Raw genomic sequence first — 27,163 nt, 5'->3', positions numbered from 1 at the left:
CCAGAATAGGGCGGACAAGCATAGTGTAAGCAGTCTCATTGGTAGACTTTTAGCACCTTCTAAGTGTTCTGCCAATAAATCGCAGTCTTTGGTTTGCTCTACCCACAATATAATCTATGTGATCGTTCTAATTTAGGTTATTTGTAATTGTACTCCTAAGTATTTAGTTGAATTTACAGCCTTGAAATTTGTATGACTTATCGCGTAATCGAAATTTAGCTCATTTCTTTTAGTACTGATATGAATAACTTCGCACTTTTCGTTATTCAGGGTTAATTGCCACTTTTCGTATCATACAGATATCTTATCTAAATCATTTTGCAAGTCGTTTTGATCATCTGATGACTTTACAAGGCGTTAAATGACAGCATCATCTGCAAACAATCTAAGACGGCTACTGAAATTGTCTCCTATGTCGTTAATATACACTCCTGGAATTTGAAATAAGAACACCGTGAATTCATTGTCCCAGGAAGGGGAAACTTTATTGACACATTCCTGGGGTCAGATACATCACATGATCACACTGACAGAACCACAGGCACATAGACACAGGCAACAGAGCATCCACAATGTCGGCACTAGTACAGTGTATATCCACCTTTCGCAGCAATGCAGGCTGCTATTCTCCCATGGAGATGATCGTAGAGATGCTGGATGTAGTCCTGTGGAACGGCTTGCCATGCCATTTCCACCTGGCGCCTCAGTTGGACCAGCGTTCGTGCTGGACGTGCAGACCGCGTGAGACGACGCTTCATCCAGTCCCAAACATGCTCAATGGGGGACAGATCCGGAGATCTTGCTGGGCAGGGTAGTTGACTTACACCTTCTAAAGTACGGTGGGTGGCACGGGATACATGCGGACGTGCATTGTCCTGTTGGAACAGCAAGTTCCCTTGCCGGTCTAGGAATGGTAGAACGATGGGTTCGATGACGGTTTGGATGTACCGTGCACTATTCAGTGTCCCCTCGACAATCACCAGAGGTGTACGGCCAGTGTAGGAGATCGCTCCCCACACCATGATGCCGGGTGTTGGCCCTGTGTGCCTCGGTCGTATGCAGTCCTGATTGTGGCGCTCACCTGCACAGCGCCAAACACGCATACGACCATCATTGGCACCAAGGCAGAAGCGACTCTCATCGCTGAAGACGACACCTCTCCATTCGTCCCTCCATTCACGCCTGTCGCGTCACCACTGGAGGCGGGCTGCACGATGTTGGGGCGTGAGCGGAAGACGGCCTAACGGTGTGCGGGACCGTAGCCCAGCTTCATGGAGACGGTTGCGAATGGTCCTCGCCGATACCCCAGGAGCAACAGTGTCACTAATTTGCAGGGAAGTGGCGGTGCGGTCCCCTACGGCACTGCGTAGGATCCTACGGTCTTGGCGTGCATCCGTGCGTCGCTGCGGTCCGGTCCCAGGTCGACGGGCACGTGCACCTTCCGCCGACCACTGGCGACAACATCGATGAACTGTGGAGACCTCACGCCCCACGTGTTGAGCAATTCGGCGGTACGTCCACCCGGCCTCCCGCATGCCCACTATACGCCCTCGCTCAAAGTCCGTCAACTGCACATAAGGTTCACGTCCACGCTGTCGCGGCATGCTACCAGTGTTAAAGACTGCGCTGGAGCTCCGTTTGCCACGGCAAACTGGCCGACACTGACGGCAGCGGTGCACAAATGCTGCGCAGCTAGCGCCATTCGACGGCCAACACCGCGGTTCCTGGTGTGTCCGCTGTGCCGTGCGTGTGATCATTGCCTGTACAGCAGTGTCCGGAGCAAGTATGGTGGGTCTGACACACCGGTGTCAATGTGTTCTTTTTTCCATTTCCAGGAGTGTAGATCAGGAATTGTGATAATAGTAACAATCTTTCGCAAATGATTTAGTTTCCTGTTTGAAACAGTATGGAATCGTTAAATTTTTACCCTTCAGAAAATTTCATTTTACTCCTCAGGAGGTAATTACCCCCATGTTGGGAACCACTGATCTTATCTTCCTGAGGAGCCGTCAGGTGTGTTATATTAGTGTGCCGGACGTGTATTGTTAATTTACTTGAACGAGTCTCGCGGCGCCAGTCACTGAGCCCTGGGCCAATAATTAACAGACCGACTGGAGCTTCCACCACATGCTGTGCATCCAGTGGCTCCTGAATCAAAGTAAATCTAGGCCTGTGAGTGACGTCAGCACGCGACCACCCGGAGCGGCGGCTGCGGCCGTGCGGTTAACCCCGCGGACCCGGTCCAAGGCGAATTACGCTCCTAATTGTGGCGCTCTTAATTACTTCGATTGATGCCGGCCTGATCAATCAGTGATGTTTACCCGTCGACAAGGCTGCGCCACGGCGCTCCGATTGCCTTCTGTCGGGCCTACACGTGTTCACCAGGCAGCGTTTTCTCCGTCTTGTCTTCCGTCCTCGCCCTAAGCTGCTGTGTCCAGCAGAATTGAGTCTTAATACTTCCGCGTTTATTATAATACCTATTATTTCCGCTTTTCTCGGCGACGATGTCTCCTGTACAGGGCTATTCATAAGTACCTCTGGAGCTACGTAAAACGACTGTGCGGAAGAGACGTACAGAAAAAACGCCCGTATCAGGAGTTGGAGGATCTCTCCAGGTTTCGATTCGTAATACGCGCAGTAGCGTATTTGCACTATGAGGCAGACGTGATAGAACAGGTAAACAAATCACCTACTCCATATTATCGCATCGTATTAGTTCGCTCCTACAGATTGGCAACCAAATGAGCCCATTTCCATAGTGTGCTTCAACGAATTGGCGTTTGCCGCGTCACAAACGGTGACTATACCAATTACCCGTAAAGCAGGTCCGCCCCCGGTATCTGAGTGGTCAGCCCGACGGAATCCTAGAGGGCCTGGGTTCGATTCCCGGCTGGGTCGGAGATTTCTTCGCTCAGGGACTGGGTGTTCTGTTGTCGAAATCATCATCATTTCATCCCCATCGATGCGCATGTAGCCGAAGTAGCGCCAAATCGAAAGACTTGCACCCGGCGAACGGTATGTCCGACGGGAGGCCCTAGTCACGCGACATTTACCCGCCGAACAAGCTAAAAGTTTCGAGGAATGCTCTATCCACTGGTGTCATCTTTATGTATATCTTACAATTTTCACTCAGTCATTTCTGAAATACTGAAGATACTTCTGTATAAACCTATATTGAGCGATGTTCAATCAAGCCTTGAGCATGTCGTCAAAGTGTATGTAAAAATTTTCTGTGAGTGGCCTTACAAATCGAAGGAAACATAAATTAAAATATACTTTTATACACCAGCAAGTAATCTTCATGCGCTACAGCACGCTTTAGGTAACATTTATAGGACTGCTGGCTACAGTCAGAGAGACAATTGAGCGTGGCAAGGATGTCAGTTAGCTATTTGCTCCGAAGAACATTGAACAATTTTTGTCAAAATGGTGAAGAACGGGTCAGTTTGGCGGCGATGGACAAAAGATTAGTTCGTATGTATCGTTCAATGGTTTAGATGACTCTGAGCACTATGGGACTTAACATCTGAGGTCATCAGTCCCCTAGAACTTAGAACTACTTAAACCTAACTTACCTAAGGCGACCGTAGTAGGGCGCGCGGTTTCAGACTGAAGCGCCTAGAACCGCTCGGCCACAACGGCCGGCATATGTATCGCTACTCGTCGTTAATTACCGCTGTCCTCTGACATCATCAGGTTAAATTTATAAATTTACACAATACTAAGTAAAACAGATCCACATACAGAGTATTATTCTTTGTCACATCTCATACGAAGCATACATGTAATAAAAAACTTAACTCATTCTCACTCTTTCCACTCTTTCCTACAATTCTTTCACTAAATCGAAGTCAGCCATTTGCCATCTCTACCATAGTTTTCACATGCTTGTTCGACGTCATACTGCTTTGCGACGTTAGACCCAGATATTTAAACTACTTGACAGTGCCATGCTGGACACTTGTAATAATGTATTCGAACATTACAGGTTTGTTCTTCCCATTCACCCGTATTAATTTAATTTTTTTTCGCATTTAGAGATAGCTGCCATTTATCACACCAACTGGAAATTTTGTCAAAATCACCATGTATCTACAGTCACTCAACTTCGACACCTTACCGTACACCACGCCATCATCAGCAAACAACCGCAGATTGCTGCCCACCCTGCTCCCCCAAGTCATTTAATGTATATAGGGAACTGCAGCGGTCGTATCTCACTGCCCTGGGGCACTCCTGAATATATCCATGTCTCTGACCAACGTCCGCAATTGAGGACAACATACTGGGTTCTATTAATTAAGAAATCTTGAAACCACTCTCATATCTGTGAACTTATTCACAGCCTGCAATCGGGCACTCTGTTTAATACTTTCCGAAAATCTAGAAATCTCGAATCTGCCTGTTGCCCTTCATCCATAGCTCTCAGTATATCATGTGAGAAAAGGGCAAGCAGACTTTCGCATGAGTGATGCTTTTTAAAACCATGCTGATTGGTGGATATAATTTTCTAAGTGTCAAGAAACTTTATTATATTCGAACTGAGAATACGTTCAAGGATTCTGCAGCAAACAGAAATTAGGGAGCCGGCTGCAGTGGGCAAGCGGTTCTAGGCGCTTCAGTCTGGAAACGCACGACCCCGACGGTCGCAGGTTCGAATCTTGCCTCGGGTATGGATGTGTGTCATGCCCTTAGGTTAGCTAAGTTTAAGTAGTTCTAATTTATAGGGGACTGATGACCTCAGATATTAAGTCCCATAGTGCTCAGAGCCATTTGCACCATTTTTTAGAAACTAGGGGTATTGGTCTGTACTTTTGCGGGTCCGTTCTTTTACCTATTTTATATACTGGAGTTACCTCGCTTTTTTCCAATCGCTTGGGACTCTGTACTGGACAACAGATTAATGATAAATACAAGCTAGGTAAGGGGCATATGACGTAGAGTACATGTTGTAAAATCCAACTGGGATTCCATCCTGACCTAATCTTTTGTCCTGGTGACTTATTTGCTTTCAAATTTTTCAGTATTTTTTCAAGGCCAGGTATGATTATTCCTATGTCGTTCATACGGGAGTCTCTCCGGTGGTCAAATGACGGTATGTCTGCACGATTCTCCTGTGTGAATGATTTCTTGAACGTGAAATTTAAAACTTCGGCTTTCATTTTGCTGTCTTCAGCTGCTGCACCAGACCAGTGAACAAGGAGCTGAATGGAATCCTTAGACCCGTTTAGCGATTTTACGTAAGACCAGAATTTTCTTGGGTGCCAGATCTTTTGCTAAGGTGGGACGTTGGTAGCTGTTGTACGCTTCGCGCATAGATCTTTCCACAGACGCACGAATCACTACTGACCTTTACTTGTCGTCATTTGTGCGTTCCCTTGCGAACCGAGAGCGCAACAGCGTCCGCTTCCTCAGCGTCCGCCGAATCTCGTTATTAAACCGTAGAGGGTTTTCCATCCTTTATCCACTTACTAGGCCCATAACTCTCCAGATAACGATTTACGATATATGAAGATAGAACCACTGATGACCGTGCACCTTCTCTAGAATAAATGATAATTAATTGAAACCGTCTGCTGCCGACAGGTGTTGTTGATATACCTCGATGGGGACAGCTGAAGATGTGTGCCCCGACCGGGACTCGAACCCGGGAGCTCCTGCTTACACGGCAGACGCTCTATCCCTCTGAGCCACCGAGGAGGGTTTCAATTGATTTACGATATGTTTAAACTTTTCCCATGATTCCTATACATACATCATACAGGAACTAAGTAATTCCAGTACACTGCCTAACCGAGATTTTAGTAACTACTTATCTGCTCTATTTATCAGAAACACCCTCCTAGCCTTCTTGGCTGATTTATTAATTTTCGTAATCACAGTTGCTGTAATGACATCATGATCGCTAATCTCTGTTTCTGTACTGACATTGTCGATAAGGTCCGGCCTTCTTGTACCAACAAGATTTAACATATTTCCATTGCGTGTGGACTGCCGAGCTACTGCTCAAGAAAACTTACGGAAAGCTTGTTCAAAAGTTTTTCATATAACTGCCTCTCAGTACTTCCCGCAAAGAATACATAGACATCCCAGCCAATTCTCGGCGGGTTAAAGTCGCCTCCTACTAGTATTGCATTTACACGCTATTGACCACAGACTTTCTTTGATTCACTCTCGAACCGGCACGGCAGAGTAATCCCTTCAGAGTCCCCGAACATCGTCGCCATGACTTGACTGGTTCGGGATGCGGCTTTTCCTGGAATGGAGGTGGTGTGGCGTCGCTCCATGGATTGACGTTTTGTCTTCAGTTTGATGTGGTGAACCCATGTTCCATCGCCTGCGACGATGGTTGAAAAAAAAATTGTCACAATCGGCCTCGTAACGCACTTGCAGTTCCACACAGATGGACCTTCGTTGCTTTTTATGGTCTTGTGTTAGACAGCGAGGAAATCAGCGGACACACACCTTCCTGTGCCGAAAATGGTGGATGAATGTCCCAGCACTACTAAAAGAGACGTCCAGTTGAGCAGCAAGCTGTTCGACTGTGCTTCGTCGATCAGCTCGAATGAGAGTGTCGGCACGCTCCAACGTTGTAGGAGTAGAGCTGTGTGCGGCGGGAGGCCGGAGAGGTCTGCGCGACTTCGTTGCGATGGTGACAGACGCCTCCCTCAACGGCTCACAGTCCTTTCGTTCACAGCCGAGTCTCCGCAGACATTCTACAAGCGCTTATGTCTATCGGCGCTGCTCTGGTTTTCCGCCTAAAGGAACTCAATGACAGCTCTCTTGCTTGCATCGCACCTCCGTTACAGACGTCATTTTGAGGGCTACGTATGGCGCCGGCACCTGTTCATGAAACTCTATGGGATGAAGCGGGAATATTCCCCAACGCCCCACAACAATTTCCGCCTTTTTTGTCAACCAAAATTGGCCGTTAAAACTATTGTTGCATTACTTATTCATCGGAGATGAGGGTATCATCTGGAGTGCCCCACGGAATTGTGGTAAGTCCGCTGTTGTTTTCTATCTACATAAATGATATTTTGGATAGGGTGGACAGCAATGTGCGGCTGTTTGCTGATGACGTTGTGGTGTAGGGGCAGGTGTCGTAGTTGAGTGACTGTAGGAGGATACAAGATGACTTGGATAGCATTTGTGATTGGTGTAAAGAATGGCAGCTAACTCTGTAAGTAGGCTGTTTAGGTTTTTTTTTTTTATTGGTAACGCCACCGCCACGTAGCGCTCTGTATGAAAATCACTGGCTGTGCCGTGTGCAGTCTGTGGCTGGTTTGCATTGTTGTCTGCCATTGTAGTATTGGGCAGCTGGATGTGAACAGCACGTAGCATTGCGGCAGTTGGAGATGAGCCGCCAGCAGTGGTGGATGTGGGGAGAGAGATGGCGGAGTTTTGAAATTTGTAAGACTGGATGTCATGAAGTGCTATATATATTATGACTTTTGAACACTAGTAAGGTAAATACATTGTTTGTTCTCTATCAAAAGATTTCATTTGCTAACTATGTCTATCAGTAGTTAGTGCCTTGCGTAGTTTCAATCTTTTATTTAGCTGGCAGTACTGGCGCTCGCTGTATTGCAGTAGTTTGAGTAACGAAGATTTTTGCGAGGTAAGTGATTTGTGAAACGTATAGGTTAATGTTAGTCAGGGCCATTCTCTTGTAGGGATTACTGAAAGTAAGATTGCGTTGCGCTAAAAAAATATTGTGTGTCAGTTTGAGAACAGTCGTATATAATTGTTCAAAGGGGACGTTTCAACTCTAAATATAGATACATGTAAATTAATGCATATGAAAAGGAAAAAGAATCCTGTAATGTTTGAATACTCCTTTAGTAGTGTAGCGCTTGACGCAGTCACGTCGATTAAATATTTGGGTGTAACATTGCAGAGCGATATGAAGTGGGACAAATATGTAATGGCAGTTGTGGGGAAGGTCGATAGTCGTCTTCGGTTCGTCGGTAGAATTTTGGGAAGATGTGGTTCATCTGTGAAGGAGACCGCTTATAAAACACTAATACGACCTATTCTTGAGTACTGCCTGAGCATTTGGGATCCGTATCAGGTCGGATTGAGGGACGACATAGAAGCAATTCAGAGGCGGCCTGCTAGGTTTGTTACTGGTAGGTTTGATCATCACGCGAGTGTTACGGAAATGCTTCAGAAACTCGGTTGGGAGTCTCTGGAGGAAAGAACGCATTCTTTTCGTGAATCGCTACTGAGGAAATTTAGAGAACCAGCATTTGAGGCTGACTGCAGTACAGTTTTACTGCCGCGTATTTCGCGGTAAGACCACAAAGATAAGAGAGATTAGGGGTCGTACAGAGGCATATAGGCAGTCATTTTTCCCGCGTTCTGTTTGGGAGTGGAACAGGGAGAGAAGATGCTAGTTGTGGTGCGAGGTACCCTCCTCCACGCACCGAATGGTGGATTGTGGAGTATGTACGTAGATGTAGATGTAGATGTTATTGAGCGCCTCTCGTAGTTGACTCCGGGCCAGTGGCAGAGTCAGTTCAATGATCCTGCCGAAACAGGGGACGAGTCTTCGGCGCACGGGCGTCAGCGTCCCACCTGAGAGTGTGGATTTGTGACGGACGCACCTACCGGGCCGGAAGTGTTATCTGGCCGCCCGCCCGCTCCAAATCCGGCGTTGACTGATTTACTGCGCCCGCGTTTCCCCAATAAAAGCATCTCGTTCCAAATCCACGTGGGAGGCGGGCCACGCGTGTTGTTAGCCAGCACGAGTAAGCCAGCCAGCAGCCCGCGGCCAATATCAAGCGCGGTGCGGCGAGCACCCGCCGCCGGCCTCAAACGCTATCGCCTCCCGCTGCGTCTGCCATCACGGCTCCGCGCCTGTAAATCTGTCGATATCTGTCCAAACATTTGACGTGCTCCGATCGCAGAGCAGGCAACGTTACTGAGAAGCTGTTCGTGAGGGAAAGACTATCAGCAGAATAAAATGTTCGGCAGGTACACCTGTGGGGGAAAACATTACGACCACTGCGCATCGAGAGATTAAATACGGCCTGGTGCCACTGTGGGTACATCACGCGGTAGGTAAACTTGTAACCTCCCCACAGACAAATATTATAATGTATATTGCATTCACATTTAGCGTAACATTCCAAAAGATAAATACACTCCTGGAAATGGAAAAAAGAACACATTGACACCGGTGTGTCAGACCCACCATACTTGCTGTGGACACTGCGAGAGGGCTGTACAAGCAATGATCACACGCACGGCACAGCGGACACACCAGGAACCGCGGTGTTGGCCGTCGAATGGCGCTAGCTGCGCAGCATTTGTGCACCGCCGCCGTCAGTGTCAGCCAGTTTGCCGTGGCATACGGAGCTCCATCGCAGTCTTTAACACTGGTAGCATGCCGCGACATCGTGGACGTGAACCGTATGTGCAGTTGACGGACTTTGAGCGAGGGCGTATAGTGGGCATGCGGGAGGCCGGGTGGACGTAGCGCAGAATTGCTCAACACGTGGGGCGTGAGGTCTCCACAGTACATCGATGTTGTCGCCAGTGGTCGGCGGAAGGTGCACGTGCCCGTCGACCTGGGACCGGACCGCAGCGACGCACGGATGCACGCCAAGACCGTAGGATCCTACGCAGTGCCGTAGGGGACCGCACCGCCACTTCCCAGCAAATTAGGAACACTGTTGCTCCTGGGGTATCGGCGAGGACCATTCGCAAGCGTCTCCATGAAGCTGGGCTACGGTCCCGCACACCGTTAGGCCGTCTTCCGCTCACGCCCCAACATCGTGCAGCCCGCCTCCAGTGGTGTCGCGACAGGCGTGAATGGAGGGACGAATGGAGACGTGTCGTCTTCAGCGATGAGAGTCGCTTCTGCCTTGGTGCCAATGATGGTCGTATGCGTGTTTGGCGCCGTGTAGGTGAGCGCCACAATCAGTACTGCATACGACCGAGGCACACAGGGCCAACACCCGGCATCATGGTGTGGGGAGCGATCTCCTACACTGGCCGTACACCTCTGGTGATCGTCGAGGGGACACTGAATAGTGCACGGTAAATCCAAACCGTCATCTAACCCATCGTTCTACCATTCCTAGACCGGCAAGGGAACTTGCTGTTCCAACAGGACAATGCACGTCCGCATGTATCCCGTGCCACCCAACGTGCTCTAGAAGGTGTAAGTCAACTACCCTGGCCAGCAAGATCTCCGGATCTGTCCCCCATTGGGCATGTTTGGGACTGGATGAAGCGTCGTCTCACGCGGTCTGCACGTCCAGCACGAACGCTGGTCCAACTGAGGAGCCAGGTGGAAATGCCATGGCAAGCCGTTCCACAGGACTACATCCAGCATCTCTACGATCGTCTCCATGGGAGAATAGCAGCCTGCATTGCTGCGAAAGGTGGATATACACTGTACTAGTGCCGACATTGTGCATGCTCTGTTGCCTGTGTCTATGTGCCTGTGGTTCTGTCAGTGTGATCATGTGATGTATCTGACCCCAGGAATGTGTCAATAAAGTTTCCCCTTTCTGGGACAATGAATTCACGGTGTTCTTATTTCAAATTCCAGGAGTGTATAATTATATACCTTAACTGACATTCAGTGTAACTACCCAACGCGATACTAAACAGGTGTAGCAGTTTTTGTTGCTTTTCAGTGTATTAACGACTCAGTAGCAATGATAGAGGATTCAGGCAGTCTGCTCACTCTACGGTCACTTGTTGTGTGTTGACAGGAACGTGTAAATAGGCACTTAGACACGAAACTTTGTCTCGAACTGGGGAAGGATGCGACAGAAAACTGGTTTTGTCCTCTTCGCACCATTTGCCTTAAGCTGTTACAGAGTTCCCTGCTGGGTTTTCAAAGATGACTACTGGGGAAAGTAAGTCCAGAAATGCCCCGACTTGAGAGGCATGTGCTCTCGTATACCATATTTAGACCCATGAATCAAACTTGTAATGCGATCTAATCGCAAAGAGTTTGTCGAAAATTATGTAGGCAGTGAACGTTTACTTCATTGCACTGCGATTTTTAACAGGCATAGCAAAAGGAAAGTAAATTTACGTGAAACCATATAATCTTAACTAGCATTTCATCGTATGTGAAAAATATGTGAAGCAACGCGGCTTATTGCTGGGATGGTTCCTTTGAAAGGGCATGGCCGACTTCTAACCCATCCTTCCCTAATCTGACGGGACCAATGACCGCGCTGTTTGGTTCCCTCCCACAAATCAATAAACCAACCAACGTGGGTTGTATCTGCGTGCAGTGCTGCGGTCATGTAGACCTAGTCTTATCACAGTTGACAAACACATCAGATAATCACACTTTATATAGAACGAAGAACTGAAGCTCTGCCTGCTACATCAATATAACTATACTCATTTTCTGCTCAAAGACCATGCAAAGAACATGGGGTATGATATTCATTCTAGTTTTCAAACTAACGGCAGTAATCAACCCATAAAGTGGCCGTTGTCACTGAAGTTAAAATCTTCTGGCTTATTAGGCCGCGTCATATTTCTTCTAAAATGTTCGACCCCTCTGGTGGGACACTAGAGCACTGTGGACACCAAAAGATCCTGAGTATGATCCCAGCAGAGGGGTCGAAACGTCGAACGTTTTAGAAGAAATGTGATGCAGCCTAATAACCCAGACGGTTTGAACTTCATTCTACTAACTGTTGAAGTTAGGTAGAACATTTCTCATCCAGTGACCGTGTGCTAACTGTTGTGTGCAACTTCGTACACGACAGTAAGAAGAGGTGGGCTCCAGAGTGGGGTGGCAACTGTGGTCGTAGGAAAACTGGACAGGAGCAGAAATGATCAATGAACATGTTAGCACAACGAACAGAAGATTTACTTAACAATAAGAAAAAGTCCACATATCACAGTGGCAGCTAGGATGAGAATCCCTGCACTACGGCACGAAATATAGTGTCGAAGCGGGGAATCTCCAAGTGCGGGTGAGTCGGATCGCTGCTGCCGGCCATCCTGTATCGTGGCGACAGAGGCTGCTCGTGATGCAGCCGTTAGAGGTGTGGCTTAGCGGGCGCGCACCATTTGGTTCGCCCGATCCCACGAGACTCCTGTCAGCGTCGGACGGAAATTTGCCACTTCGTTACCAATAATAGTGCATGGGGTCGTATCGGTATGCGATGCGACACTAACTGCTGAGTGCAAGTAAACATAAACGTGTCTAAATATACCGGCGTCCACATTTAAAGCAACCATCTGTTGTTTCTCCGTTCTCTGTCTAATCCGCGGTATAATCGTACAAGCTGTCACCAGATGTCGTCACGATCGTGTTCTACACGGAAGACGGCATTCCGACCAATGGACAATCACGCCAGCAATGACGTTCGGGCACCCGTCAAGCCGGGTAATCCTAGATTCACAAATCGTTGTGTACAAAGTCACAAACGGTGCTGTACGACACAGAGCAGTTGCTTACAGTCTGCTGTGGAGGGCCATTGGAAGAATGGAAGCATGACGGTCGCAAACTGATGTGGCCTGATGCTTTAATGTAAATTGTTCTGTTGTCTCTGGGATCAGGCGGTAATAGCTAGAGACCGAAATTATATGCTGCAGACCAGCGCACGGCCGACCACGCGTGACATCAGAAATATTGGATCGTTATTTGACTGTAGGGGCACTACGGCACCGCCTTAGTACTGCACTGCAACTGGCAACTGACCTCACAGCGTCCCCTGGACGTGTCGTACCGAGGCAAACGACGCACAGAAGGCTTCAGCAGAGTGGCCTTTATTGTTGGACACCTGCTGTCTGTTTACCTCTCGCGTGTCTCAACAGAAGGGAACGTCTAGATGGAGGCGTCAACAAGCCACCTGGTCGAACAGTGGGCCAATGTTCTACTCACACATGAGTCCCGAGTTGCTCTGTAGAGTGACTCTCGACGGATTCGCATCTGGAGGGCACTTGGAACATGATTTTCGGACCCAAACTCAAATGTTCACGCGTGTGAATTTCTAAGGGACCAAACTGCTGAGGTCATCGGTCCATAGATTTACACACTACTTAAACTAACTTACGCTAAGAACAACACACATACCCATGCCCGAGGGAGGACTCGAACCTCCGGCGGGAGGGGCCGCGGAGTTAGTGACTTGGCGCCTCTCATCGCGCGGGCGCTCCTCGCGGCCGGACCCAAACATTGTGGAAAGAGACCGATATCAAGAGGGATCCCTAATTTTAAATGCGAACATTGTAGCTTAGGCTTTACCGTGACTGTTATTGACATTAAATTAAACAACAAGTTTACTGTTACCAGTCACCGTTTTATTTACATCCACGACGCGTTTCAAAAGTTTAAACCTCCATCATCCGGTGGATTTACATTAGTTAGTATGAGATTTGTGTGTGTGCTGTGTACGATTTTTTGGAGGAACTTCTGGCACTGTCTCCAGTGGTCACAGGTTCCTTTCGCTGTCGTAACACATCATATGTATACTGTGATATCTGTAAACAAATATGGCCTATGGGATTTCTAACGCTGTGGGCAGGGATTATGTTGACCACTCTTCATGAAATTGTCTAGTTGAATCAGCAAGATTTCATTGCTGTCAGGTACCATGAGAAGATCTTGGTTGTTGCGAGATTCTGCTCGGCCAGACTTCGTATTGATGGACGATAACGCTCGATCTCACAGACCATTGGAAAAGTAAGATGTTGCACGCATGGCGCCTTCTGCTCGCTCTGAATCCAGTAGGCCACGTGTGGGATGCACTGGGGAGACGAGTTGCATCACGTCAGCATCCACCAACCACTATTCAGGGTTTATGGGCATATCTGCAGGAAGAATGGGCGTTATTGGTTCAACATGAGATTGATGTCATCAACAGCGTTAGAAATCCCATTGGCCATATTTGTTTACAGATATGACAGTATACATATGATGTGTTACGACAGCGAAAGGAACCTGTGACCACTGGACAATTCACAACAGGTGGCACAGGTGGTCACACGCCATACTAAGTGTGTTCTGCCCACTCGTCTAATACAGGATGCATAGCAAAGCTGGTTGCTCGGATCGCTAGACAAGAATTCAAGCAAATCGTATTAATAGAGTTTATTTGAAAAGGAAATGATTACAATACCCAACTTTGTGAGATACAGACGTGTCGCAAGCAAGGAGCGGAAGACAAACAATAGCAAGTTCTTCCGTATATACAAATAGTATTACAAGTGAACCAATACAGTTTATAAGTCACTGCTTTAGCGTTCGTAGGTCTGTTCGACTTGAACTCGGGCAGCGGCTAGGCGGCGCGGCGCTTATATTCTCTTCGTGTAGAGGCCGCCCTGTCTCGGTGTCATCCTAGAGAGGGGTCCGTCAGCGTGCGATTGGCTGACGTCGTCTCACAGCCCTCTCTGCTGTAACATTCCTTGCCGCAACGCCGGCGCTTGACATCACGCCGGAACACTGAGCACATTAACCAGTAGTCAGAACGTCTGTGCAAATCCGTTAAGTTTGAAAAAACGAAGAACTTTTTCTGTATCGTTATGCAAGTTGCAGTTGATTACGTTCTATATACTTTACATTGTTTCTACTTTGCTATCGCCTGTTTATACTGCTTTGTATAAGTGCGACCTAGCAAAATTTTCTTTTGTTGCTTTAATTTTGGATACCAGTATAGATAACTGACTGGCAAGAAAACATTGATTTCAAAGAATATTTGAATGAAAATCCATATAACTGGCTCTCAAAAGCAGCCTTAATCACAATAGTGCGTGTAATATGAATGCCTCGAAAACACGTGGCACACGTAGTTCCAAGACGTAAGAAAATCAAACATGGCAAAACCTATACAAGTCGCAAAACTTTGACGGATGTTTACTGATAAGGATAACTGTAACGAAATTAAGTGTTCAGCCATGGGGGTGCAATTATAGTAAATAGATTTTGAACCGAGCCTCAAAACATAGTCTCGTCAATATGTCAGAAATACAGCATCACGTGTGAGACAAGCGTTCAATAACTTCGTGATGCGCCTTAAACTAATTACACATTAACCATATGCTCCATGTGAACAATTAGCAGATTCGAATTGCAAGGGTGCTCTGCCTGCAAATAGCCAAACTACTTGTTACCCTGCTGGCCGCTATGGCCTAGTGGTTCTAGGCGCTTCAGCCCGGAACCGCGCTGTTGCTGCGGTCGCAGGTTCGAATCCTGCCTAGGGCATGGATGTGTGTGCTGTCTAAATAGATCTACGTCTAGGGGACTAATGACCTCAGATGTTAAGTCCCATAGTGCTCAGAGCCATTTGACCATTTGAACCACGCCGCCTAGCAAAAAGCAACCCCTCGCCATCAGACTCCAAAACAAGTCCTACTCCGAGCACGCCAGGACACAAAGCGTTCATTCAACGAAAATGCTTATTCAAACCCACGATCCAACATTCCCAGCGAGGCGGGCCGCAGCCGGCCGCGGTGGTCTCGCGGTTCTAGGCGCTCAGTCCGGAGCCGCGCGACTGCTACGGTCGCAGGTTCTAATCCTGCCTCGGGCATGGATGTGTGTGATGTCCTTAGGTTAGTTAGGTTTAAGTAGTTCTAAGTTCTAGGGGATGGATGACCTAAGATGTTAAGTCCCATAGTGCTCAGAGCCATGTTTGAGGCGGGCCGCAATGTGATAGGTCGACTCAGCTGAAACCGAAACTTAAAGAATACTTCCTGAACAACTCAAAGACTATCGCAAAGATACCTACTCTGTTCGCTGTCGATAACTATGTACAGAACTGCTTCTACACTGAAGAGCCAAAGAAACTCGTACACCTATCTAATATCGTGTAGGGCCCCCGCGAGCATGCAAAAGTCCCGCAACACGACGTGGCATGGACTCGACTAATGTCTGAAGTAGTGCTGAAGGCAACTGACACCATAAATCATGCAGGGGTGTCCATAAATCCGTAAGAGTACGACGACCTGGAGATCTCTTCTGAACAGCACGTTGCAAGACATTCGAGATACGCTCAATATTACTCATGTCTGGGGACTTTGGAGCCAGCGGAAACGTTTAAACTCAGAAAAGTATCCTAGAGCCACTCTCTAGTAATTACGGACATGTGCGGTGTCGCATTGTCCTGCTGGAATTGCCCAAGTCCGTCGGAATGCACCATGGACATGAATGGATGCAGATGATCAGACAGGATGCTTACGCAGGTGTCGCCTGTCACAGTCGTATCTCACTCCATCTGCACTTGCACCACATCATTACAGAGCCTCCACCAGCTTGAACAATCCCCTGGTAACATGCAGAGTCCTTGGATTCATGAGATTGTCACCATACCCGTACACGTCCATCCGCTCCAAATAATTCGAATCGAGACTCGTCCGACCAGACAACATGTTCCGAGTCAACAGCAGTGCAATGTCGGTGTTGACGGGCGCAGGCGAGGCGTGAAGCTTTGTGTTGTGCAGTTATCAAGTGTACACGCGTGGGCCTTCCGCTCCGAAAGCCCATATCGATGATGTTTCGTTGAATGGTTCGCACACCGACACTAGTCGATGGCCCAGCATTGAAATCTGCAACAAATTGCGGAAGGGTTCCACTTGTGTCACGTTGAACGATTCTCTTCAGTTGTCGTTGGTCCTGTTCTTGCAGGATATTTTTCCGACCACAGCGATGTCGGATATTTGATGTTTTACCGGATTGCGGATATTAACGATTTATTTTTGTCATCAGTCTAAATTCCTTTCCTGTGCTAACCTCTTCATCTCAGAGTAGCACTTGCAACCTACGTCTTCAATTATTTGCTTGACGTATTCCAATCTCTGTCTTCCTCTACAGTTTTTGCCCTCTACATCTCCCTCTAGTACCATGGAAGTCATTCCCTCATGTCTTAGCAGATGTCCTATCATCCTGTCCCTTCTCCTTATCAGTGTTTTCCACATATTCCTTTCCTCTCCGATTCTGCGCAGAATCTCCTCATTCCTTACCTTATCAGTCCACCTAATTTTCAACATTCGTCTATAGCACCGCATCTCAACGATACACTCGTGAAATGGCAGTACAGAAAAATTCCGACTTCATCGCTACTTCAGAGGTGCTGTCTCCCATCGCTCGTGCGCCGACTATAGCACCACGTTCAAACTCGCTTAAATCTTGATAACTTGCCATTGTAGCTGCAGTAACCGATCTAACAACTGTGCCAAACAGTTGTCTTATACAGGAGTTGCCGACCGCAGCGCCGTATTCTGCCTGTTGCTCATTTCTGTTTTTGAATACGCATGCCTGCACCAGCTTCTTAGGCGCTTCAGTGTAATACGCGAAGTAACTGAACAGTGAAAGCAGCAATTTAAGTATTGTAAGTTGGAAACGTAAAAGTCAGCTTTTACGGTTTAGGGAAGCCGACAATCAGAGCGTCTGTCTGTGCAGATGGCCTGTCTTACGCGGAGTGCAACTGATTTCAGACGCACCTCGCATCACGTAGGAGGATCTCGGATGTGGCCGAGTGCCAAGCGCGCAATAGGCGGGCAGCAGCTACGTGCGTCATGGCGGGCAGCGCTAAGCGTGCGACGAGAGAGAGCTGTTCAATCGCTATAAATCACACGCTGTATCTTAATCCCGCCTCTCGCGCCGCCCTCGTTCTGAGGCGAACCGTGTCACAATTGACTCGGCCGTTATTTACATACCGGTACGAATTCCGTCTCTGGCGCTTGATTAATTAAGAGCCGAGTGACTGAGCAAATGAAAACTGTTGTCAGTTTGGGAAGGATTTAATAAAAGGCGTCGCTAAACGTAATTAATTTTCATTGCTGAAATGATAAAGCAGTAGTCCACCGTAATTGTCACATCTGGGATTTGTTGATTGATGAGCCTGCATTCGGCTGATTGGAAGCGCGCCGAAACGAAAATTTCATCTTGTGATCCCGACAGATTTGTTGCGCGTGCCGACGGAAAGAGAGCGACACAGTTTTACGACAGAACGTGAAATTGTGTGGGTGTCGCTGGGGTCAAGCGAATCAGTGAATTTACGCTGACATACGAGTGTACGGGCTGTTTCTCGCGGTCCATGCGAAATCCACAACTCTTACCTGTGCAACAACAGAACTCTGCCATAAATTGCCCATATTGTCAGTTCGCGAACTGTAAAACGACGACCAGACCTGTGGTTATTTCTAGGACACTCTCCGTAACACTTTATTAATCCAAACTATAGGAGTGTAGCGATGTTGACCCAATGACACATTTCTATTTATTAAAAAAATTATTATTTATTAAAAAAAAATATCATCTCGAATACCTTGACAGCATTAATATGGAAAAGTGCTTAAAAAGAAGAAAAAGTCTTATAACGAGCTTCAGTTACAATTGTTTTTAATCACAATATGTATTTAAACTAAAGATAACTTTTAGACATTGTATGAAACATAGTTCGATGAGTGCAGTCTGACCATTTTACCATTGCATAATTTCGTTGTCGGCGAATAGTTGTCTTTGTTTGGTCCTCTTGACAGGAACTACTGAAATTGAGCGTTTATACGTGCTCTTCTCACGTAATACTAAAAAATGTTAGGTGCTAGTGTGAACTATTCTTCTACCTGAAGGACAAGTTGTGTAATTCGGGTAGGGTAAGAAGTGGGAACTTCCTTCACCTTTTCTGAATTGCGGAGTTCGTGTCCACTTCTTCTGTTATTTTTTCTATTTTTTTGTTGAATTATCAGACTGGTTTCATGCGACCCGCCAAGAATTCGTCTCCAGAGCCGACTCTTCATTTCTGAGTGCCATTTGCACACCCTCTTTTATTTGGTGGACGTTTTCCAATCTCCTCCCATAGTCTTTGCCCTCTGTAGTACCTTCTAGTACCACGCAGGTTAATCCCTGGTGCCTTAACACTTTCACCCTGTCCCTTCTTCTCGTCAGTGTTTCCGAATCGGCGTAGAACCTCTTCATTCCTTATCAGTCCTTGATAGTCAACATTCTTCTCTAGTACCACATCTCAAACGCTTCGATTCGCCTGTCTTCCAGTTTTCCCGCTCTCATTAATTCACTTCAATAGAATATTGTGGTCCAGACGTACATTCGCAGAAACTTCTTCCTCAAATTAACGCCAATAATTCATACCAAAAGACTTCTCCTGGCCAGAAATGCACTCTTTCCCTGTGCTGGTCCGCATTTTATTTCGTCCTTGCTTCGTCTGTAATGAGTAATTTTGCTTCCAAGGTAGCACAGTGTTTACTGTCGTTTACTTCGTGATCCCCAATTTATATGTTAAGTTTCTCGCTTTTGTCAGTTCTGCTTCCTCTTATTACTTCTGTCATTTTCCAGTTTACACTCAGCCATATTCTATACTCATTAGACAATTCATTCCTTCTCGCAGATACTGTAATTCTTCTTCACTATCACTGAAAATAGCAATGTCATCAGCGAATCTTATCACTGTTATCCTTTCACATTGAATTTTAATCCCACTCATCTAGATCTACATGACTACTCTGCAATTCACATTTAAGTGCTTGGCAGAGGGTTCATCGAACCACAATCATACTATCTCTCTACTATTCCACTCCCAAACAGCGAGCGGGAAAAACGAACACCTAAACCTTTCTGTTCGAGCTCTGATTTCTCTTATTTTATTTTGATGATCATTCCTACCTATGTAGGTTGGGCTCAACAAAATATTTTCGCATTCGGAAGAGAAAGTTGGTGACTGAAATTTCGTAAAAAGGTCTCGCCGCGACGAAAAACGTCTATGCTGTAATGACTTCCATCCCATTTCGTGTATCATATCTGCCACACTCTCTCCCCTATAACGTGATAATACAAAACGAGCTGCCCTTTTTTGCACCCTTTCGATGTCCTCCGTCAATCCCACCTGGTAAGGATCCCACACCGCGCAGCAATATTCTAACAGAGGACGAACGAGTGTAGTGTAAGCTGTCTCTTTAGTGGACTTGTTGCATCTTCTAAGTGTCCTGCCAATGAAACGCAACCTTTGGCTCTCCTTCCCGACAATATTATTTATGTGGTCCTTCCAACTGAAGTTGTTCGTAATTTTAACACCCAGGTACTTAGTTGAATTGACAGCCTTGAGAATTGTACTATTTATCGAGTAATCGAATTCCAACGGATTTCTTTTGGAACTCATGTGGATCATCTCACACTTTTCGTTATTTAGCGTCAACTGCCACATGACACACCATACAGCAATCTTTTCTAAATCGCTTTGCAACTGATACTAGTCTTCGGATGACCTTACTAGACGGTAAATTACAGCATCATCTGCGAACAGTCTAAGAGAACTGCTCAGATTGTCACCCAGGTCATTTATATAGATCAGGAACAGTAGAGGTCCCAGGACGCTTCCCTGGGGAACACCTGATATCACTTCAGTTTTACTCGATGATTTGCCGTGTATTACTACGAACTGCGACCTTCCTGACAGGAAATCACGAATCCAGTCGCACAACTGAGATGATACCCCATAGCTCCGCAGCTTGATTAGAAGTCGCTTATGAGGAACGGTGTCAAAAGCTTTCCGGAAATCTAGAAATACGGAATCAACTTCCTTTTATTTCCGTCACTGCTTCTGCGTACAGACTGAATAGCAGGAACGAAAGTCTGCAAACCTGTCTTTTACCCTTTTTAATCCAACCACATCTGTTCTTTGTCTTTCGATATTATTGTTCCCTCTTCATTCTTGTGCACATTATGTATTACCCGTCTTGAAATAATTCAGTGGTGGCAAGTGAAAACCTGTGGCGGTCCTGGAACCGAACCTGGATTTCCAGTTTACGGGAGTGGTCACCTTAATAGCTTCGTCTCCCCGGATACAGTTCAAGACTAACCAAAATTCCCTACTTGTCACACACTACATGCTGAATATAGTGTGTGCACGCTGTATTTTGTGACTAATTTTTATTTGTTTTTCATATAGTTCAATAATTGTTATCCTGTAAGTCTATTAATGTATTGCCTCAGACAAGCGATAAATCCTGCTGATCCAATGTCAGTGGACATAGTGGATAATCAACTGTGATGTTTCTCCGAGTCTGGGAAGGGCATTTGTGTTCGACGACTCTTCAGCGGTTCACGCTTCGAGTCCGCAGACTATTTCAGTGCCGAGTGCGGAATAGAAATGTCTGTGTTATCAAGAAGTACGATGAAATGTTCCTTCGAACATAAACGCATGTCCTTCTTGGACGGGAATAAACGGTACGTGCGAGTACAGGCTGTGCCACATAATGAACGTCGACGTGTGGAAGTTTGGGTCTGGCCGTGATACGTGCACAGACAGCCGAAGGCAACTGCTCGCCTAGAGCGGCAAATGCGGGTTCAAGTCCCTGTCTGGCACAAATATTCACCGTCGTTATTCCAATATCCAGAACACTGTGGTTCATACTCACATTCCCTGTATTTCAGTGCCACCTGCCACAGTCTGAGCAACGTGCCGAAGCGTCGTACGGGGATGGCAGCTTCCCTGCGGCACAGCTCACCCGTATAGCAGTAATTCTAAAATCCTGTGTAAAAGGATTTCCTATATCTGAAAAAGTAATCCAACGGTGTTTCTTAATTACGGCAGGCACGTCGCGGACTGTGGAATTAGTTTTACCCGCCAGCGCTCTATAAGTGGCCGCGCTGATAATGGAGCCCTAATTAATAACGGAGTGGGGCTGCGACGCCGCGCATCGCACCGGGATTTAAGGACGGGCGCGTAATCGCGTTACGATTACACGGCCTCTGGTGCGCTCGGTTTCCCAGTCCGGGAGCGCCGTGGAGCACCCCTGCTTTCACCGAAATAGCGCCTCCGCAACGCCGCGGAAACTCATTTTGTGATTGCATTATCGGTGGCGACAAAACTAATTTTTTTGGAAGCCGTAGTTGGCGATTGCAAATCATCTTTCCATGTTTTTTTTTTGCTCATAAACATGTGAAATATTAATATTTAGAAGCGGAACATTGGAAAAAATGAGCAGTTAGTTCTAGAAAAAATATTAGCCTGATGCAAAGCCCGGCCGCTATCAGTGTAGGCAAAGGACAAAAGTGCTTCCTTAAACAATAAAATAAAACGTGGGAGCCACTTACTATTCTGCAGTTGGTGTCAGTATAGTCATAAAATACGTTTTGATAACCATGTTTGGGGATGTGAACTAGAGCAGTCAGATATGTTTGGTTATAGATGAAGTGAATGTCAGAAATTGATTCATTGGTAGGATGATGGAAATACTTTGTAGTGCCACAATGGTCATAAGAAGTGTAAGCTTATACTTATATCTGCTTCAACAGCTTTACTCCCCAAAATGCTGGTACGTGTGTGTCAGAGGGTATTTTCTGTTGTATGACGTATTATGCTTCCTTTCGATTGCTTCGCCTGCGTCACGTGGAAAGAGTGACTGCTTAGATCTACATCTAAATATACATACATACAATGCAAGCCACCATACGCTGCGTGGCGGAGGATAACTTCTACCATTACTAGTCGTTTCCTTTACTGTTCCATTCGCAAACGAACGAGGGAAAAACGATTGTGTATATACCTCTGTAAAAGCCCTAACTCTTCGTATCTTACCTTCGTGGCCCTTACGTTAAATGTATAGGGGCGGCAGCTTCAAATTCCAGTTTCTTGAGTTCCCTACGTAGTTTTACTCTAAGAGTTCCTGAAACATCTCTGTAATACTTGCGTGTTGTTCGAACCAACTGGTAACTCTGTGCGCATTTGCAATGTTAATATTCAGGGAAATTTTTCCCACGTCGGCCCCATTAGGGCATTAAAATTAACGATGCGAGCTGAAATTTTGTGCCGGTGCTGGACTCGAACTCGGGTTTTCTGTTTCTACAGAGCGGTTGCCTTCACCACCTCGGCCATCTGGACACGCTTAGTGGCCGACGCATACTCCAAACTTCTCATAAGCCGACGTGACGGTCCTGTCCATGTATCCCTCGCTAGCATTGCGATCTGTAGGATTATTCCCGATAGAGGAAATGAAATGTGATGTGCATTTGCATTGAAGGAATTATATTTAGCCGTCAATTTGTGTGTGTATGTGTGTGTGTGTGCGGTAGGCCTGTCTGTTCTATCGGACATCCTAATCCACTTGATAGCCCTACTTGGTACGGATACATGTCGGAGCATTATTCCACAGCGAGTTACTCCAGTCCTTTATAGACAACCAACTTTCTAGATTGACGAAATATTCCGAGTGCACTTTCCATGAACCAAGGCCTGTCATCTGGCTTATCTACAACCATGCCTACATGATCATTCCATTTCATACTTCGACCGACTGTCACAACCAGGTATTCGTTTGGGATCAATGATGCCTATAGTGATCCCAGTGAGTATTGTAATTACAGTATACCACGTTTTTGAATTTTCCTAAGTTGATAATTTTACGTTTCTGAATATGTAAAAATAGATATACACCGAAGAGTCAAAGAAACTCTTGTTGTTGTTGTTGTCTTCAGTCCTGAGACTGGTTTGATGCAGCTCTCCATGCTACTCTATCCTCTGCAAGCTTCTTCATCTCCCAGTACCTACTGCAATCTACATCCTTCTGAATCTGCTTAGTGTATTCATCTCTTGGTCTCCCTCTACGATTTTTACTCTCCACGCTGCCCTCTAATGCTAAATTTGTGATCCCTTGATGCCTCAAAACATGTCCTACCAACCGATCCCTTCTTCTAGTCAAGTTGTGCCACAAACTTCTCTTCTCCCCAATCCTATTCAATACCTCCTCATTAGTTACGTGATCTACACATCTAATCTTCAGCATTCTTCTGTAGCACCACATTTCGAAAGCTTCTATTCTCTTCTTGTCCAAACTAGTTATCGTCCATGTTTCACTTCCATACATGGCTACACTCCAAACAAATACTTTCATAAACGACTTCCTGACACTTAAATCTATATTCGATGTTAACAAATTTCTCTTCTTCAGAAACGCTTTCCTTGCCATTGCCAGTCTACATATTATATCCTCTCTACTTCAACCATCATCAGTTATTTTACTTCCTAAATAGCAAAACTCCTTTACTACTTTAAGTGTCTCATTTCCTAATCTAATTGCCTCAGCATCACTCGATTTAATTTGACTACATTCCATTATCCTCGTTTTGCTTTTGTTGATGTTCATCTTACATCCTCTTTTCAAGACACTGTCCATTCCATTCAACTGCTCTTCCAAGTCCTTTGCCGTCTCTGACAGAATTACAATGTCATCGGCGAGCCTCAAAGTTTTTATTTCTTCTCCATGAATTTTAATACCTACTCCAAATTTTTCTTTTGTTTCCTTTACTGCTTGCTCAGTATACAGATTGAATAACATCGGGGATAGGCTACAACCCTGTCTCACTCCTTTCCCAACCACTGCTTCCCTTTCATGCCCCTCGACTCTTATGACTGCCATCTGGTTTCTGTACAAATCGTAAATAGCCTTTCGCTCCCTGTATTTTACCCCTGCCACCTTCAGAATTTGAAAGAGAGTATTCCAGTCAACATTGTCAAAAGCTTTCTCTAAGTCTACAAATGCTAGGTAGGTTTTCCTTTTCTTAATCTTTCTTCTAAGATAAGTCGTAAGGTCAGTATTGCCTCACGTGTTCCAACATTCCTACGGAATCCAAACTGATCCTCCCCGAGGTCCGCATCTACCAGTTTTTCCATTCGTCTGTAAAGAATTCGCGTTAGTATTTTGCAGCTGTGACTTATTAAACTGATAGTTCGGTAATTTTCACATCTGTCAGCACCTGCTTTCTTTGGGATTGGAATTATTATATTCTTCTTGAAGTCTGAGGGTATTTCACCGGTCTCATACATCTTGCTCACCAGCTGGTAGAGTTTTGTCATGACTGGCTCTCCCAAGGCCGTCAGTAGTTCTAATGGAATGTTGTCTACTCCGGGGGCCTTGTTTCGACTCAGGTCTTTCAGTGCTCTGTCAAACTCTTCACGCAGTATCTTACCTCCCATTTCGTCTTCAGCTACATCCTCTTCCATTTCCATAATATTGTCCTCAAGTACATCGCCCTTGTATAAACCTTCTATATACTCCTTAAGAAACTCTTACACCTGCCTAATATCGCGTAGGGCCCCCGTGAACACGCACAAGTGCGGTAACAAGACGGGGCTTCGACTCGACCAATGTCTCAAGTAGTGCTGGAGAGAACTGACACCATGAATCCTGCAGGGCTGTCCATAAATCAGTAAGAGTACGAGGAGTTGGAGATCTCTTCTGAACAGCTCGTAGCAAGGCATTCCAGATACGCTCAATAATGTTCATGTCTGCGGAGTTTGGGGCCAATGGAAGTGTTTAAACACATTAGAGTGTTCCTAGACCCACTATGTAGCAATTCTGGACGTCTGAGGTGTCACATATTCCTGATCGAATTGTGCAAGTCCGTCGGAATGCACAGTGGACACGAATGGATGCAGGCGATCAGACAGGATGCTTACATACGTATCACCTGTCATAACCGTATACAGACGTATCAGGGTTCCCACGCCGCATCCAATTACAAAGCCTCCATCAGCTTGAACAGTCCTCTTCTGACATGCAGGGCCCATGGATTCGTGACACGTCCATCCGCTCGATACAAATTGAAACGAGACTCGTCCGACCAGGCAAAACGTTTCCAGTCATCAACAGTCCAACGTCGGTGTTGAATGGCCCAAGCAAGGCGTAAAGCTTTGTGTCGTGCAGTCAGCAAAGACACACGAGTGGGCCTTCGGTTCCGAAAGCCAATACCAATGATGTTTTGTTGAATGGTTCGCACGCTGACACTTTCTGATGGCTCAACACTGAATTTCTTAGTTTTCAGTGATAAAGCATGCGTGAAAGCTGTCGTTATGGCATCGGAGTGATTGTAAAGACAGCAAGGAAAGCAAGATCAACAGTTGACATACCATGTCTTGCAGAGCTTGCTGCCTTACATGCACCTAAAAGTGGAAATGGTTAAACTAACAGTAAGTATAAATTTAAATAAAATGTGTATACCACACAAAATCATCCTCGCCTAAATATACATCAAGATTACAGTGGAACAAAAAATTACGATAAGAATCAAGAATTTTGGAGCAAAATTATTTATGGAGTAAGAAATCGAAAATAAATCTTACCACAGAAATCACCTAATCGAGAAATGTTTGTATCTCACTTTAAACTTAAGTGATAGTACTAATTCTTTAATATATGACGACATAGCTAAATTCATAGACCAATACGTAGATTAAACAATGCAACAAGTACGTGCGAGCCACAAAAAGAAAATTCCGCACCTTATTAACATACAACAACGTCCCCGTTTCAATTCTATAGGAGCATAAAAAATTGACAAATCTTATATTCGCAGATGACGAATAGACACTATTACACATACATATGGCAAACAAAAGAAAACAAACCACATTGTACCAAATGAAATAGCCATAAAAGTGGAAAAAGGCAATAAACAGAAGTTATTATATAACTAAGGTAAACGACTTTTTTTACAGCTAACAGTATCACAGAAATCAATATGGGCCCTACCACTAACTTTCCAGTAGTCAATTATATAACAGCCCCACCTACCTCATCAGTGAAATACAACAACTTACTTAGAAAGTATTACACATATGACAAAAAATACCCAATCAAAAATTCACGAACACTGCAAACCAAGTAAAAGGTATGAAAATTCCAGCAAATGAGAACTTTGTATCATGTGACACCATCAATCGTTACATGGATATAACGGTCCAGGAAATTATAATAACTATAGATCAGAACCTATTCTAGTAAAGAAAAACATCTATTATTGGTATATATATATATATCACTGAACTGCTGAAATTAATGTTGACAATTACTTCAGATTCAACGACGAAAACTATACTCAACTGGATTGTATGGTTACGGGTTTCAGTATTGAAAGCACAATAGCACACGTTTCTAAAACACCCTCTAGAAAAGTTTTGCAGACCCACAAATGCAGTTGTCAAAAAATCGTATGCTTTACATATGTTGACGATACTTTGCTCTTAATAGACGGAACCAGCACATACATTCAACAAATACATAAAGCACTGAACGAACTGCAACCAGAAATGAGCTTTACGACAGAATCAGAAAAAAAAGGCCCTCGACAATATACGAGGGTCACTCCAAAAGAAATGCAAACTGTTTTTGTAAAAATACAACTTTCATTCTGCATGTGTGAAAGTTTTACAATGTGTAGATACAT

The 27,163-nt window shown here is 45.6% G+C and overlaps 1 protein-coding gene and 1 non-coding gene across 2 annotated transcripts in view; one reads left to right on the top strand and one right to left on the bottom strand.

The window, feature by feature from the left end:
• LOC126273256 (zinc finger protein Gfi-1-like) overlaps positions 1-27,163 on the top strand; it is a 341,803-nt gene that overhangs the window by 97,537 nt on the left and 217,103 nt on the right. The gene's annotated exons all lie outside the window — the stretch shown is intronic.
• On the bottom strand, positions 5,627-5,700 carry Trnat-ugu (transfer RNA threonine (anticodon UGU)). The gene has a single exon. It is a non-coding gene; the product is annotated as a tRNA-Thr (tRNA).

This window comes from Schistocerca gregaria, chromosome 5, assembly GCF_023897955.1.
Source record: "Schistocerca gregaria isolate iqSchGreg1 chromosome 5, iqSchGreg1.2, whole genome shotgun sequence".
NCBI classification, from domain to species: domain Eukaryota; kingdom Metazoa; phylum Arthropoda; class Insecta; order Orthoptera; family Acrididae; genus Schistocerca; species Schistocerca gregaria.
Note: the sequence above shows the minus strand (reverse complement) of the source record. Positions and strands in the feature narration are given on the sequence as shown.